The sequence below is a fragment of the Trichechus manatus genome, unplaced genomic scaffold, assembly GCF_000243295.1.
Source record: "Trichechus manatus latirostris isolate Lorelei unplaced genomic scaffold, TriManLat1.0 scaffold00001, whole genome shotgun sequence".
NCBI classification, from domain to species: Eukaryota; Metazoa; Chordata; class Mammalia; order Sirenia; family Trichechidae; genus Trichechus; species Trichechus manatus.
Genome location: NW_004443937.1, coordinates 6511032 through 6527726, shown reverse-complemented (window position 1 = coordinate 6527726; position 16695 = coordinate 6511032). Strand labels below are relative to the sequence as shown.

Below are 16695 nucleotides of genomic sequence, written 5' to 3'. Positions count from 1 at the left end.
TGAGTAAGGATATTGTTGATGTGTTGTGAGATTATTAACCATTGTCATAGGGCAACATGTGTAGTAACTGTTAAATGAGAAACTATTTTGTTCTGTAAGCCTTCATCTTAAATGAGAATAGCAGCACAATCGGAAGAGCGTAGTCAATGTCACAGAACTATGCATGCAGAAATTTCTGAAATGGTGTATCTTTGGCTATGTGTATTTTCACCAAAAAAAAAGGTTGAGAAGTTAGAGGGTTGACATGTTGTGGGCTTGTTAACCGATGTCATAAAACAATATGTGTACTACTGTTTCATGAGAAACTATTTATTCTGTAAGCCTTCACCTGAAGTACAATAAAAAAAAAACAAAAACACAGCATCAGCCATTTTCTAGTTGTCGTGTGTTCTCTCAGACATGTCTATACACAAGCATAATGTTCACCTTGATCATCAGTCTAAGTTGTGAGGGGGACAGGATTCCCCCATTTGGGTGAGGCCTACCATTCTATATCTTTTTTTATCTGTCACTGGGCAAATGATTAAGTTGGCTTTGGCCTTATCCATGGTTGGCTTCAATGCAAGGGGAAAGTGTGAAAAAACACAACTGAGTCCCATATTCAGATTGTACCCTCGTTTGATCCATCTTTAGGTCTTTTCTGTTTACTATCAATCAGTTACTACTCAGATGGAAAGCAGTGTGAGAGGCTGGTACCCCACAACTCCACCATTAATGTTTACTCATTTTGCCTTCTTTCTCCAAATACATGATAATTTTGAGAGAGGATACCTTAAGGAGGCAGCTGGCTTGAAGTGCATTTAGGATAGAATATATTTGTAGATATGATGAAGAAGTTCAGAGAGAAGATACTTGAAATAGAATCATAAAAGACAAGGTTCTCAGTTTTTAGCAATAGAACCAATAGTGTGTGTGTGTGTGTGTGTATGCTCACACATTTTATACATGTATATAAAGTATACATAGTAGGTATATATAAAGTGTGTGTGCATATACACACGCACACACAGACATTGTACCACCAGGGCTACTTCCCCCTAAATATTTCAAAATGCATATAATTAGCTTTGTTGTTGCTGTTGTTAGGTGCTGGCAAGTTGGTTCCGACTCATAGTGACCTCATGCACAACAGAATGAAACACTGTCCGGTCCTGCACCATCCGCACAATTGTTGCTATGCTTGAGCCCATTGTTTTAGCCGCTGTGTCAATCCATCTTGTTAGCTAGAGCTCAGTATTTTATAATTTTATGTAATATTCATAAATAATGGAAAATAAAAATCTTCAGTGACAGTCACTGAGCTTTGACAAATGCATACCAGCTGTCTTAGTCAACTAGTGCTGCTATAAGAGAAATACCACATGTGGATGGCTTTAACAAAGAGAAATTTATTTCCTCACAGTAAAGTAGGCTGCAAGTCCAAATTCAGGGCACCAGCTCCAGAGGAAGGCTTTCTTTCTCTGTCGGCTCTGGAGGACGGTCCTTCTCATCGATCCTCTCCTGGACTAGGCGCTTCTCTACCTAGGAACCACGGGTCCAAATGACGCACTCTGCTCCCCGTGCTGCATTCTTGGTGGTATGAGGTACCCCTGTCTCTCTGCTCACTTCTCTCTTTTATATCTCAAAAGAAACTGGCTCAAGACACAGTCCAATCTTGTAGATTGAGTCCTGCCTCATTAACATAACTGCTGCCCACCTCCCCTCATTAACGTCATAGACGCTGGATTTACAACATATAGCAAAATCACATTGGATGACAAAATGGTGGACAATCACACAATACTGGGAATCATGGCCTAGCCAACTGATACACATATTTTTGGGGGACACAATTCAATCCATGATAGTATGTGACTGAAGAATGACAACATTACAGTCATCTCAACATTACAATCCTCTCCCCAAACGCTCAGAGGCAACCGTTATTCTGATTTATTCTGGCATACGTTAGTTTTGTCTACTCTAGAGCTTCATATCAGTGGAATCATATACTATGTACTCTTTTTGGAATAAGGTTTCTTTCATTTGTAATTAGAATTTTGAACAAATCTGGTTCTTTTCCTTGAGAAATTGAACATCTTAGAGGATATGAAGAGGAATTGGTAAAGAAATTTAGCCAGTAGTCAAGAAGAAATATGACTAAGGGTACACAAAAGAGATTATTTCTTTAGAGGACAAAAATCCTGGCCCGTCCTCTATGACATTTTGCACTTTTATCTCATCTCTGTACTCCATGTAGATAACAAAGAATATTCTACCCAGTGAAACAATAATTATGAAATATGAAAAATGCCAGTTCCAGATCAAATAGAAAGCACTGGCTTATTTTTCAAGCAATTAGTGGAAAAAAATATTGTCTTGCATCTCCTAAAGTCCCAGAAGCCCCACAATGTGTGCACTCGATATCAACAAGCACCTACAGAACCAGAGATATGCAAAGCAATGAGAGAAAAAACAAAATGACAGACATTAAACTTGACCCTTCCTCAGTGAAAGACATGAATTTGGGGATGAATTTCTTGCTGATCCATTTCAAAAAGGAATGCTTTGAGAAAGAAAGTAGGAAGAGTCAAATTAACGAGTTTCCAGATGAAGTCAAGTCACTTAGTAATTGAGCGCAAGAGTAGAATCTGGGGACTCATTGCCTCCATTTCTCCATGTGCCAGGTAATAAAGGTTATTTACCTTCTTTTGAAAGGTTTAGGAAAGATTAGTTAATTTCCTGAAGTATGTTGAAGGTGACAACTCCTTTTATTTTCAGCAAATCTCTTCCTTACATTTAGTAGGTTAGGCAATACTGTGATTCAGTACTAGAGACAAGAAGTTGTGCTGTACCAACCCAAGAACATACTGGATTGGAGCTGGACAATAAATTAAAGCAACAGGTATGAACCAGAATTCCCAGATTAAAAAAACAAAGGTCTCTTGGTCCCCAGTGGAGGTACCTCTTTTCTTTCTCCTTCATAAAGCATTAATGAAAATTTCCTATGTGATAAATACTGTAATGTCTATTAATGAAGAGTCTTTGATTAAATAAAGATCTAATAATATCTTACCATTTACTCTGTACTTGTAATCTGTGCTAAGTGATTTATATGCATTAACTCATTTAATTACCAAACACTGTAATATGTCTAATGCATTTTATTATCCCCCATTTTACAAATTAGGAAATGGAGGCTCAGCAAGTTTAATTATTTTACCCCAATTTGCATAGTTAAGATGTAGCAGAGACAAAATATAAACACTGTAGCCCATGTTCTTAATTACATTGTCTACAAATGCTATTTAAACTATTTCCATGTGATAATTGAACTTTAGGCAAAAGCATAGTCCAAACGGGAGTCCATCTGAAGCAGGGAAAAGAGTATTACTGCTGGGAGTTAGGAGGTTTGTCTTAAACATAGTTTTGCAATTAACTACCTTTCTGGTCTTGATCAAGTCACTTCCAGTTTTCTATCTATAAACTAAGAAGAATTGCCTGGAAGATTCCCTAAATTGCTACTTGTTCTGTGGTCATCCTTCTAGAGGCAAGTGCCATTTCTTATGTTACAATCTGACATAATCCTGGTATGGCTGAAAAAGTTTTTATGGTCAATTATATAGGTTGGTTGTTGTTAGCTCCCATCCAGTCAGCCCCCTACTCTGGCAACCCCAATCACAATGGGATTAGAATATTGTGATCCAAAGGTTTTTCACTGGCTGATTTTCAGAAGTAGATCACCAAGCCTTTTCTTCCTCTCTGCCTTAGTCTGGGAGCTCTGCTGCAACCTCTTCAGATCATAGCAATGCAAGCCTCCCAGACAGGTGACGGCTGTCCATGAAGTACACTGTCCACTAATCAAACTCAGGCCTCCTGTATGAAAAGCAAGAATTCTATCACTGAATTACTGCTGCCTCCAATTATGTAGACTGGATGTAGAGAATTGACCAAGATAATCTGCACGCTCATTCTCTGTTTTAAGGAATTGTGATTTTTTTAAACCTGTATGACTTAGCTACAGAGCCACCCCTACTACCTGACTTTAAATTCGTTAGATATTTTCTTATTAGCTGTCTCTCTCACTAGAATGTAATCTATTGGAGGGCAAATAATTTGTTTACAATGTTTACTGCTATATCCCTAGCACCTAGAATAGTGCCCAGTGGACACTCAATAAGCAGTTGAATGAATAAATGAGTGAAAGAATATAGCTAAAGAATTCAGTAGCAAGATGTAAATATGGATGGGCTAAGCTGTCTCATCAGTATCTGTATCTTGTAAGAAAAACTATATGTATAATTTCATACTATAAAAATAGTTTGTTAACTCCACATTTAGGCTAAGACTCCTTTCTCTGGATATTAGTGTCTAAACACATTTGCTTAGATAGGACAACGTATGTCACAATATCTACAACAGCTTCTGGTACAAAGTAGGCACTCAACAGGGGTTACTTGAAGTTGAAAGTAAAACTCACTATCTGGCCATAACATCGTAAATGTAAAAGAGTAAATGCAACTACTTTTAGGAAATACTCTAAGAATTTCCTCCTTTCCCCTGAAACACACACACATCCATGCTATCAAGCTAGTAAAATTTACCTTCTCTGTCACTGTCTCTCTGTATGCCTTTGTAAAGCCAGTTACCGAAACTGGGTCTTAGTTGCCTCACTTGAAAATTAAAAATATTTTAATTGTTTGAAGTCTCCAAGTGGAGGAGAGTGATGGGCAATGTTCTATACATCCCTCTTAAATCAGAATTAAATGACTCAGGAAGCTTTTTGAAGCCTAATGTTGGGATGATGGGAGACGTCCTACTTTCTTGGCCAATCCTCAAATCTTCCAGCTGGGATTTTGTAAATGCGATTCTCACCTTGCTCCCATATGTTAACAGTTCTTCTGACATGAACACAGTGCTTATCAGAGCCCTCAAAGCTTTTCAGGATCCCAAGTGACTTAGGAACATACTGGAGAACTATATTCAAGGAAGGTCATTGTAATGAAAAATGTCAGCATAAAGAATAAGACCTAAAATTTAAATGCTTGCTAAAGTGTCAGTATTCAACCATTTAATATTATCTTATTTAAGCCTTCCAACAAACCATTTTAAAGAAAAGCAGACTGAGCTACAAAACGATTAAGTCAATTGTCCAACACCACAAAACTAGGATAAAACCAAGGAGTTTTAACTACGACCTCTGCTCTTAACACTTTGGGTAGAACAACAAATGCATCAAATTTAAGATCAAATATGGAAAAATATCTATTAAGAAAGTTAAACAAATTATTGTGTTCGAATTATGGTGTTGGTAAAGAATGTTGAATGTACCATCGCCTACCAGAAGGACGAATACATCAGTCTTTAAAAAAATGGAATCATAATGCTCCTTAGAAGCAGGATGGCAAAACTTCGGCTCACTTACTTTGGACATGTCATCAGGAAAGGCCAATCCCTAAAAAAGGATATCATCCTTGGCAAAGCAGAGGGTGAGAGAAAATGAAGGAAACCCTCAGCGAGACAGAGTGACACAATCGCCACAACAGCGGACTTAAACATGCCAATGATCATGAAGATGGCATAGGACTGGGCAACGTTTTATTCTGTTATACGTAAGGTCGCCATGAGTCAGAGCTGACTCAAGGGAAAATAAAAATAACTAACAAGAACAACATGCTGAGGGTGGTTAATTAAGCATGGCACAGGTTGATTCAGGGGCTTGTAACTAGAGTGTCATCTGATGCATCATCGATTCCCTTATGTTTAGACTCAAACTTTATTTTATACAATACATTCTTCCATTTTACAAATCATAAAATTGAGGTTCTAAGTAGCAGAGCTGCAGCATCAGTCAGGAAAGAGCTTTCCTACACTATGCATCTAGTAGCTCCTCTATCATTCAGGACCTCTGAAATTACTCTTTTTAACTCAGTTCAGTTCTGCACCATGCTGTCAAAAACACTCATTCCTGACATTAAATGCCTACCTTTAATTAAGTTATTTATACGGGTTCCACCAAATGTGTTTGTTGAAAAGGTGGAACACATGAAGAGTACATTGTGGGCTTTTGCTACTCATTATAGCATTTCCCTTCCTGCACATACGTGATTTAATGAGATAATGGGACTCTGGAGGGGAGTGCAAATCCAAAAGGGAGCAGACACTGCCAAAAAGGTCACTTCTTGATGCCTGTAGCAAAGAGAAATGTTCAAAATGGACTAGTGTAAATGCACCAGGAGGCACTTCCTAATGTACTTTGCGGCCATTTACAAGGTATTTTATGTGTTAAGTTTGATGAAAATAATAAATATCTATATCAAATGGTAGAACGGATGTTTTGTGGTTTCTGCTACTAGTTGTTATATCTCTTTATGTCACTGGAGATACCTAGAGGATGTTCAGTTCCAAGAGAAGGCCTTTGGTTATCAATGTTTAACAAATACATTCACTGCTGTATTATAAGCCATTTGGTAGGTCACTGCTAGACCCACAGATAAACGCATCTGACATCTTTTAAACTTCAAAATTTCTCTCCCCTTCTGCAGAACTAAAGACTTTACATTAATCAGTCTGTGCATAAGGCAGATTCCATAATAGGAAACATTCAATGTCAGTATCTTGGGACAAATGAATTATTGTAGATAGATTTAATACATTAATCATTTAGGGTCAAATTTTTAATGTTCATCTCAGTGTGTCTTCACTACTTTCATATATTTCTTATCCTCCATGTGATTTTTCTAAAGCAGTTGTTTACTAAATTTATTTTCTTAAGCACTTCAAAGACCCATTGATGGCCTCGAGGTAGCAGTCCACGTATGATATAGGACCACTTTCTAAATTTTAAAGTTGCTTCTCTCTACTTTTTTTTCCTATCAGTAGTTTCCAACCTGAGTTCCTTAAAGATAATAAATGGCAGTAAAGAAGAGTTCTGTGCATTCAGGCTAATGGAAACTGTTTCTTTATCTTTGGCCTGGACTAGTATCAACTCTCTGTATCCGTACAAATCAGAACTTTTAATTGTCGATTAACTTTATGAGAATAATTTAGGTAGCATCAATGACTTAGACAGTTATTAGACCTGGGTGGCAGCTGGTCAAAGTCCTCAAGGTTGTGTGTGGGAGAGGTTTGGAAGCCTCTATTAGTATCATCATAGGGAATACTCTTGCATTTCAAATGAGCACCAAGTTCTGGAAATTCTTATTTCATGTATTACCCCTTCTGTCCCATTCTCAATGCCACTTCATTTAACCCAAGACTACACTCTATATAGCCTCCAAACAGGTCAATACTTTCAGACTGATCTTTCCTCAGTTTACGATTTAATTTCTCCTGGCTAATCTTTCTAAAATATCAATTTTCTCAGTGGATGTCCATTCCCACTAAAATAAATATATAAATAAATAATTCCCTAAATTCTCATTATACCATTCCCTCTGTTGCCATCCAGTAAATTCCAACTCATAGCAATCCTATAGGACAGAGTAGAACTGCCCCATAGAGTGTCCAAGGCTGTAATCTTTACGGAAGCAGACTGTCACATCTTTCTCCTGTAGAGCAGCTGGTGGGTTCGAACTGTGAACCTTTTGGTTAGCAGTGAGCGCTTAGCAACTGTGCCACCAGGGCTCCTCTTATTATACCATTACCATTCTCAAGTTCCATTTATCCCCTGCCAACCTATTTTAGAAAAGCAAAAATCTGTACTCTTTATAATCTAACTCTTTTTAATTCAATATCAATTTTACCCTTTCGTGGGTGAATTATTTTCATTTTTTTTGGAATTTTTTGGTGATGTCATGTTTTTTCACTAATGGAATGGGAGCTGAATCACTGTTTCTTGGTAGTTTTTTATTATTTGAAAAATTGGGGTGCCAACTGCAAGCAGCACATATCAGTCCCATGTTCCATGAAGCACATAACACACGTGGGACGTATTCATCCGATGGCACAGCATGCTTCCTGGTTACACTTGAGCCATAAAATATCTTATTCAACTTTCCAAAAATATGCATGGAATATTAAATAAACATTGCAGGGGTGGAAAAATGTAACACAAGCATATATATCCCATGGTCCATGAAAGAGTTTTAAGTGTTTATGTTTGACTTCCATCATTACTCTACTCAAACCTATTTCTCTACATCCCGTGGAATGCAGTCATTTCACAACTTCTCTTGCTTTATTGATACCTTTGGCTTTGTCACAACTCAAACTCAAGGTCTTAAAAAAACGTAGCTTAGGCTCCAAACTCTTGAACAAAACTTCTAAGTCAATGCGCATTGACCCTCTCTTTCCTCAACGTCTGGGCCCTTCAGTGCTTATATCCACTATCATGGCGTTCAGTCACTTACTGTCTTCAGTTTTAATTTTTCTCTGTATAAATTCCCTCAAATCTCTCCTTGAAGAGCAGAGATAATATATAACATCCTTCTGATTCTCCCACAGCTTATAGTCAGCATTTTGGCTGAATCAATACTATTAAGCAAGAATGAATATCTCTTCACAGTATACTTGAAGAACTATGAACGAACACTAACAGCCTTAAAAGGAACTGGATATACAAAACACTGTATTGTATGGAAAACACAGCTGATGCAAGAAGATTGCTTAATATTGTAAGTCTACACTTTTAAAACTTGCCCATTGATTTTATGACTTGATGTTTTATTTATAATATTTCTTTATCCTATTTTCTCCCTTATAGATTTTATGCTATCCGTGGTATTATTACTGAATTCTGCAAAGCCCTGGGTGACTACTGTTTGAAACAAAATACCGGTAACCCTAAGAAATGAAATAGGAATTTCCCAAAGGATGCAATTTTTACCAAAACCATTAGAAAACCAGAAGGTTAAATCAAAGGTAACATAAATTACCCACAGAATTTTTTGTAATTGACATTTGCTTTTGGTTGGGGAAATCTGGCTTTTTCTAATCTGAGCTAGAACAATAACGATTTGGAAGATGAAGAGGTTGTTGCTTTTAAAAGAATAACTGTATGTATATGCTGAAATACACACTCTCAGGATGTCACCTTTGCCAAAGTTAATATGTTTGGGCCATTTAGAGAAGTCATAACTAAATTATTTTTACAAACTCCTGTTCCATGCACTAGGTGTTGCTCTAAGAAGTCATTTCCAAACCTTCAGTCTTTGGATCACCAGTGCAGGGTGTTGTCACATGAACCGACTGCTCTTGCTGTTCCTACTGGTTATCACTGGTGCTTCTATGAATGAGAAATCAGCAAACTTGTGGGTCCCCAATGTGGCTCCCTCTGACTTTTAGAGGTGGAAAGAATGAAATGAAGCATTTATTCAATAACCCACATGCATTTTTTAAATAGAGAAAATTGTAACCAAGAGTTTTCCAAAGTCACACAATTCAGTGATATTTGTCCCTGTCATTGTTGCTGCAACAAATACAGCCATTTTAAAAGAAAAAAAAACAGATACGTATTCTAGGTAATCACACATTTAGAGTCAATGTGCCATTTATATCTTAAATTCTTGACTTCATTACCTATTTTAGGCTCCTACTGGATTCTCTCAGGTTCATCTTCAAGGCATATTTGAGTCAAAGTCCCTCTAGGCAATCAGTTTCACGCACTTCTCTGATTTTGACAACCATGAAGAAAGGAGAGCCTGATTTTTCCTTCTAGCTTGAGTCTCCACTCTGTGGATGGCCCAGTCTGTGTCCCAGAAGTGGAGAAAGGGTGCTGAGCCCTGGGAGATCAGAGTCAATATTAGCAATAACAGTTAAAGTCTATGGAACAACCATCAGGTTCACTACTAAATACCTACATTAATGCCCTCAGTATGCCTGTTAACTAAGGATTGTCATTCTCATTGTATAGACAAAAAAAGTGAGGTTCAGAGTAGTTATAAACAGCTATATTCAGAGAGCTGTCATCTAGTCGACTCTGACTCATGGCAACCTTATGTACAACAAAACGAAATGTTGCCCGGCCCAGTGTCATCCACATAATTGCCAGCATGTTTGAGTCCATCATTGAGGCCATTGTGTCAATCCATATCACCAAGGGTCTTTCTTGTCCTCGTTGGCCCTCTACTTCACCAAACATGATGTCCTCCTCCAGCAATGGATCCCTCCTGATGACACGTCCAAAGTAAGCAAGTCAGACGTGTTCTGTTGTGATCCATAAGGTTTTCACTGGCTAATTTTTAGAAGTAGATCAGCAGGCCTTTCTTCCTAGTCTGTCTTATCCTGGAAGCTCCCCTGAAACCTGTCCACCATGGGTGATCCTGCTAGTATTTGAAACATCCATAGCATAGCTCAGAATCAGTATCCCAGAAACACACAAGCCATCACAGTACAACGAACTGACAGACAGGTGGTAGAACATAGCTATGACACAGTTATTAAGCAATAGAAACCCTAGGCCTGTCTAGTTGTAAAACTTATCGTTTATTTCATTGCTTTGCTCACTAAACCATGTTTTCTCTCTTATAATTATTTTTTAAAAAAATATTATACAAGTAGCCACAGTGTTTTCATTTCAGTTCTAATAAAGTGATCATATATTTATATATCACTTAACTCTCACAAACTTTGAAATAAATTGTTGTTGTTAGGTGCTGTTGAATTGGTTCCAACTCATAGCTATCCTGTGTACAAGAGAACGAAACACTGCCCAGTCCTGTGCCATCCTCAAAACTGTTGCTATGTTTGAGCCCATTGTTGCAGCCACTGTCAGTCCATCTTGTTGACAGTCTTCCTCTTTTTTGTTAACCCTCTATTTTACCAAGCATGATGTCCTTCTCCAGGAATTGGTCCCTCCTGATAACATGTCCAAAGTACTTGAGACAAAGTCTCTCCATGCTGGCTTCTAAGTAGCATTCTGGTTGTACTTCTTTGAAGACAGATTTGTTCATTCTTCTGGCAGCCCTGGTATATTCAGTATTCTTAACCAACACCATAATTCAAAGGCGACAATTCTTCTCCGGTCTTCCTTATTCATTTTTCAGCTTTCTCACGCATATGGAGCAATTGAAAACACCATGGCTTGGGTCAGGTGCATGTTAGTCCTCAAGGTGACATCTTTGCTTATTAACATTTTAAAGAGATCCTTTTGCAGCAGATTTGCCCTATGCAATACATTATTTGATCTCTTGACTGCTGCTTCTATGGGCATTGACTGTGGATTCAAGTAAAATGAAATCCTTCACGACTTCAGTACTTTCTCCGTTTGTCATAATGTGTTTCTTGGTCCAGTTGTGAGGATTTTTGTTTTCTTTATGTTAAGGAGTAATCCATACTGAAGGCTGCCATCTGTGATCTTCATCTGTAAGTGCTCCAAGCAGTCTTCACTTCCACCCACCAAGCAAGGTTGTGTCATCTGCACATTGAGTCTCCCCTTCAATGCTTCTTTATATAGTCCAGCTTCTTGGATTATTTGCTGTATACTCCTATGAGTAGTGTATGAGATCTCTAGTTTCTCTACATCCTCATAAGTAGGCGAGATATTATCATTTATATTTTATGGGTAAAGAAATTTTATAAACCCTAATACTACAGAGTCCCTGTACTTCATCTGTAGAACATCTGCCCTAGAGAGTTTTCAGCTGTTGGATCACTCCTTCACTTACTTCCTCTCTTTCATCTCTTAACTCAGGTCTTTAGAATTCAGTCCATTGATTCATAATAACGTTTAAAAATATTGGATCTGTGGACTAACTTATCAGGGAATAAAGATATTTAAAAGCCTCTGTCTTTCTATTCCCCCAGCTGTCTCTCTCAGGTTCCCAGGTCTTGAAAACTTTCTTCTCTCTGCTGTAAATAAACTTGTCTTTGTTCTAGCCATCAACTGAAAAAAGGTCATAATAGCTATAAGTAACTTTTCATTTTGGATGAAAATTTTGAGCGTATACCAGCATAGAAGACATACAATCACTTAGCAAGGAGCTTGATACACATCAGACATTAATATTAGTTATATCCAAAAACTTTAAGTAACATAATTACAAGAACCATTTACTTGTAGTCTAGATCTCACAGGTTCACAGATGATGAGGAATTTTGCTCCAGGACTGAATACCTGTAAAGTCTCACTCTTATTTGACTTAGATGACTCAGAGCAGGAGACTCTGGACTTGGAGTTGATTTAAGACTTTTGGGATGTTGTGATGGGGTGTTTTGCATTTGGGAATGGCATGAATTTTGGGGGGCAAAGGTTAGGACATTACAGATTGAACTGTGTTCCCCCAAAATATGTGTTGTAAATCCTAATTCCTATACCTGTGGTTATAATCCCATTTGGGAATGGATTTTCTTTGTTATGTTAATGAAACAGTATTAGTGTATGGTGTGTCTTGTCAATTTCGATAACTTCTCATAGCAACCCTATAGGACAAAGTAGAACTGCTCCATAGCATTCCCAAGGCTGTAAAACTTTACAGAAGCAAACTGCCACAACTTTCTCCCAAGGAGTGGCTGGTGGGTTGGTGAGTTCAAACTGCTGACTTTTTGGTTAGCAGCCGAGCGCTTCACCACTGTGTCATCAGGGCTCCTCTTGAGATATAAAAGAGATTAAACAAGCAAGAGAGAGTACAGATGGGGGAAGACAGATACCATGCCACACAAAGTTCACCAAGAAGCTAAGGAATAGAAGCTGAAGAGACAAGGACCTTCCCCCAGAGCTGACAGGGACAGAAAGCCTTCCCCTAGCGCCAGAGCCCTGAATTCGGACTTCTAGCCTTCTAACTGTGAGAAAATAAATTTCTGTTTGTTAAAGCTACCCACCTGTGATATTTCCTCTATAGCAGCACTAGATAAGTAAGACAGATACTGGTTAAGTTGAAAAGAAAGCTGTATTGGCTCAACATACAGTTCTAATAAATAGGATGCTTGAGAGGTAGATTTCCCAATCTTTGGAAACAATGAAAAAAAAAGTCAACCCAATTATATATTAAGAATGTTGAAGCAAGTGCTTGGATAGGATTGGTCTGATAGAGTTTTGTAGAATCTGAAGCTTCAATGATTTATGTATTTATTTGATTGTCCCAATTACTGAGGTAATTAGAACAGGGATTTTCATTCTCATTTAACGTTTGAAGAAGAGTTTAAAAGCAACAGTGACTGACTCTAACTACACAGAATAGTGGCCAAGCTAATACTAAGTTCCAGTTTCTTATGTTTCTCCAAAAACATCATGAGTCTCTCTTCTACTTTGCCCAGAAAAAACTAACATATTCATTGCTCAGTTTCTCTCAACTGAATGTTAGAATGAAAACACATTGCTTTTAGGGATAACCTATTCTATCCTTGTCCTCCCAAGGGGCACATGTATTTTTAAAGAGGAACACTGCCATGTAAACTACACATACTGACAGAAAAAAATGTGGAGAGTGGTAAGAAAAATACCATTTGTGCCAAAAGAGAAATCACTCAATTTTAAACTGATCTCCCTTTTTCCTTATAAGATCAAATTTAATAAAATAAAACAAAATATTTTTTGGACCAATCTAACTATATACATACTTTTGGAGATGAAGAAATAGTAAAACTCATATTCATAGTATTTATTTCACTGAGGTTGCATATTTAAATTACGTATTACAGGTCCACGACCTGGCAGCCAGTGCATGCTGGGTCAGCATCCTAGGCGTTACCGTTGCCTCCGAATCAGCGCAGTCCACGCCATGGTTTGGGTCCGTTCTGCGCCACAGCGTCTCAGGACACGTGGTTTCTTGGAGCTTCTTCGGTGTCTAAGCTCTGGCTGCAGGGAGTTCCGTGGCGGCGGCGGCAGAGGAACAGCTCTTGAGCCTAGTGGACCTCTAGGCAAGATGTCCCTGCCCATTGGGACGTACCCCTGGGCATTCAGCTAGGACGATGCCCTCAAGGACTCTACACCCATGACTCCTCTCCAACAGACATGGGCAGCATCCCCTTGAAGCCATTGATTCTATAGCGCAAGTATCAGCACCTCGCCAAGGTGGAGGAAGGAGAGGTCAGTGTATCCTCCCCTGCCATGACTCTGTCGGCCACTGACAGTATGGCCAAGGTCCTAGTGGTGAAGGCTAAAGCCACCCATGTCATCATGAATTCTCTGATCACAAAATTGACCCAGGAACGCATTCAGTGGTTTGAACAACAGACAGGGCTGAGAGATCCTGGCTATATACATCCCACAAGAGCCTCACCTCTGAGGGGACCAGGTACCTTCAGTCGCAGAAGCACTCCACAAACTAAAGCTGCAAGTGGAGAGATCACAAAGGAAGAGAAGCAGCCTGCATCAGCCCAGTCCACCCGAAGCAGCAGCCCCTACTCTTCCTCTAAGCAGAAATCCAGGGGCTGGTTCACTTCTGGTTCTTCCACAGCCTTTCCCAGCTCAAATTCTAGCACCATGGATTCTGGCCATGGGAATAAGGACAGAAACTCATCAGATAAATGGAGCCTCTTTGATCCAAGATCCCTCTAGAAGTCTGATTCGGGATGTTTTGCCCCCAGGTCTACAGAGGAGCACAGAAGCCCTCTCCAGTGGAACTGATCTGTGTGTAGGCCACCCGTATGGCTGAGGATCCAGCAGTCTTCAAGCCACCCAAGATGGGCATCCCAGTAATAGAAGGGAAGAAACAAGCACCCTGGATCCATAAACTCAAACCCCGTGACTTGAATGTGCTCACACCCACTGGGTTCTAGAGCTCCTTCTGTTCTAGGGACTCTGGATCAAGACCCTAGATCTTCTCCCCTGTGCCCCTTTTACCTTGGATCGGACATAGGAAAGGCATATTTTTTCAAAAACCTGTTACATTGAGGCTAGAGCTGGAGACACAATTTGCTTTTGAGAAACATTAGTGCAAAACTTGTCCTTATTGTCTGGAAGAAGTCATTTTGCACTGCTTTAATTTAGACTATATAATATCAGCAGTGATGTATGGGAGACCTCATGACCTATTTTTGTATCATTTCCCCTAGACAAGAGCTTTGATAGTAGCTTCCTAGGTAGATAAAATCTGTGCTGCTCCAAAACCCAGGCTTCTTGATTCCTGGACCACCATCAACGTGAGTATCAGCAAGTCATGGAGTAGAGGTGTTCACTTCTTAGTTTAAACAACTGTGGCCCTTCTGACCTCCAGACACTGGGCTGGTACTGTGTTCTGTCTTGGTTGATTGGGGGACTAAGATCTGTTTGAGATGTGGATATAATTAAGAGTCAGACCTGTGCAGACACTGGCCTCTCCTTGCCTTCCTATTAGACCTAATGGATCACTTGTCTGGCAGCCAGTTTTTAACATAGTCACTGTTGGGCCAGTGCTGTTGGAGGGATGCTTCTCTCTTCTGTGTCACACAGAGCAAACACTAGTCTTGCAAATCCTTTCTTGCACCTTAAGATTAATGTAACTCCAATTCGGTCGAAAGTTTCATTAGGGAGAAGACTCAGTATGCTGGTTTGATACGGGTGTTAATTTTTTTTTTTTTTTTAAGTACAGAAGATGGTAACTACAGCTAGATTCTAGTCTTGAGGTTCCTGTGAAACTACTGTCACCCTGTTTGATTTCCTTGTGCAGCCCAGGGCTCGAAACCTTTTCTTCCTGGGGGTGCAGAGGAAATTAACATTTTCTATAAGAAACATTTTCCCCCAAAGTGAGCCTCATACCTTTATACACATACATAACATACTGAGGAAAGGAAATAGGAAAACTACCTTTTTATTGCTTCCCTCTGTGTACATGTTCAGTCATTCTCTTGAGAACTGTCTCAAATATCAGCTGTTTTTGGTTTGGATATTGTCTACACAAGGAGCTGAGCTTTCCATAGAGAGACCCTGGAGTCTAGAATTATCAGAACAATTAATTTATTTGTGTCTTCTCTTATGCTTGTATCTCTTACTTGTTTTGACAATAAAAATCCTTACTACTTTCATAAAAAAATACATATTATTAAATACATGTATATATTTACACACTTTAACTATCTATGTGTTATATATATATTAAAATACACACACACACCCCAAATCCATTGGTCGAGTCAATTTTGACTCATAGTGACCCTATAGGGCAGAGTAGAACTACTCCATGGGGTTACCAAGGAGCAGCTGGTGGATTATATAGATTTATTTATTTATATATATATTAACCCCTCCTAGGAGCTCTGGGGGTGCCGTGGTTAACAGCTCAGCTGCTAAGCAAATGGTTGGCAGCTTGAATCCACCAGCTGCTCCTTGGAAACCCTATGGGGCACTTCTACTCTGACCTATAGGGTCGCTATGAGTCTGAATTGACTCCACAGTAATGGGTTTGTGGTTTTTAAGATTCATGAACTAATTTTATTTTATTCAGAATATTTACTTGTGCCTTTAACATTAGCCTTGCTTTTCAGTAGAGCATGTCTTGTAACAGACTTTTTTTCCTAAAGTAAATCATTTTTCTTCCTTGTTGATGAGAGGCAGTATTTATTCAATTTGCATATAATATCATCCCTGGAAATTTTATCCCAAACTGAAGTACACAACTGCATAACATTAGAATGCATCATTTTTTGCATTTATCCCTCAAGTGTATAATCATGATCGATAGAAGATAATTATTTACTCTACTGCTTTGTAAAGTAAGTTTGTAGATGTGTTTAGAGTGACACTGAATACCTACAGTGTGATGACATATTTTCAGAAGAATATGGGAAATCTGAGCCATGGAAAATGGTGCTCTAGGCAGAAGCACCACGCCGTCCCTCCACAGCAAAGATACGAAAAAC

General features: G+C 38.8%; 1 protein-coding gene and 1 pseudogene across 2 annotated transcripts in view; one reads left to right on the top strand and one right to left on the bottom strand.

The window, feature by feature from the left end:
* GRM7 (glutamate metabotropic receptor 7) overlaps window positions 1–16695 on the bottom strand; it is a 1123177-nt gene that overhangs the window by 866651 nt on the left and 239831 nt on the right. The gene's annotated exons all lie outside the window — the stretch shown is intronic.
* On the top strand, window positions 13758–14637 carry LOC101344335 (putative monooxygenase p33MONOX pseudogene; annotated as a pseudogene).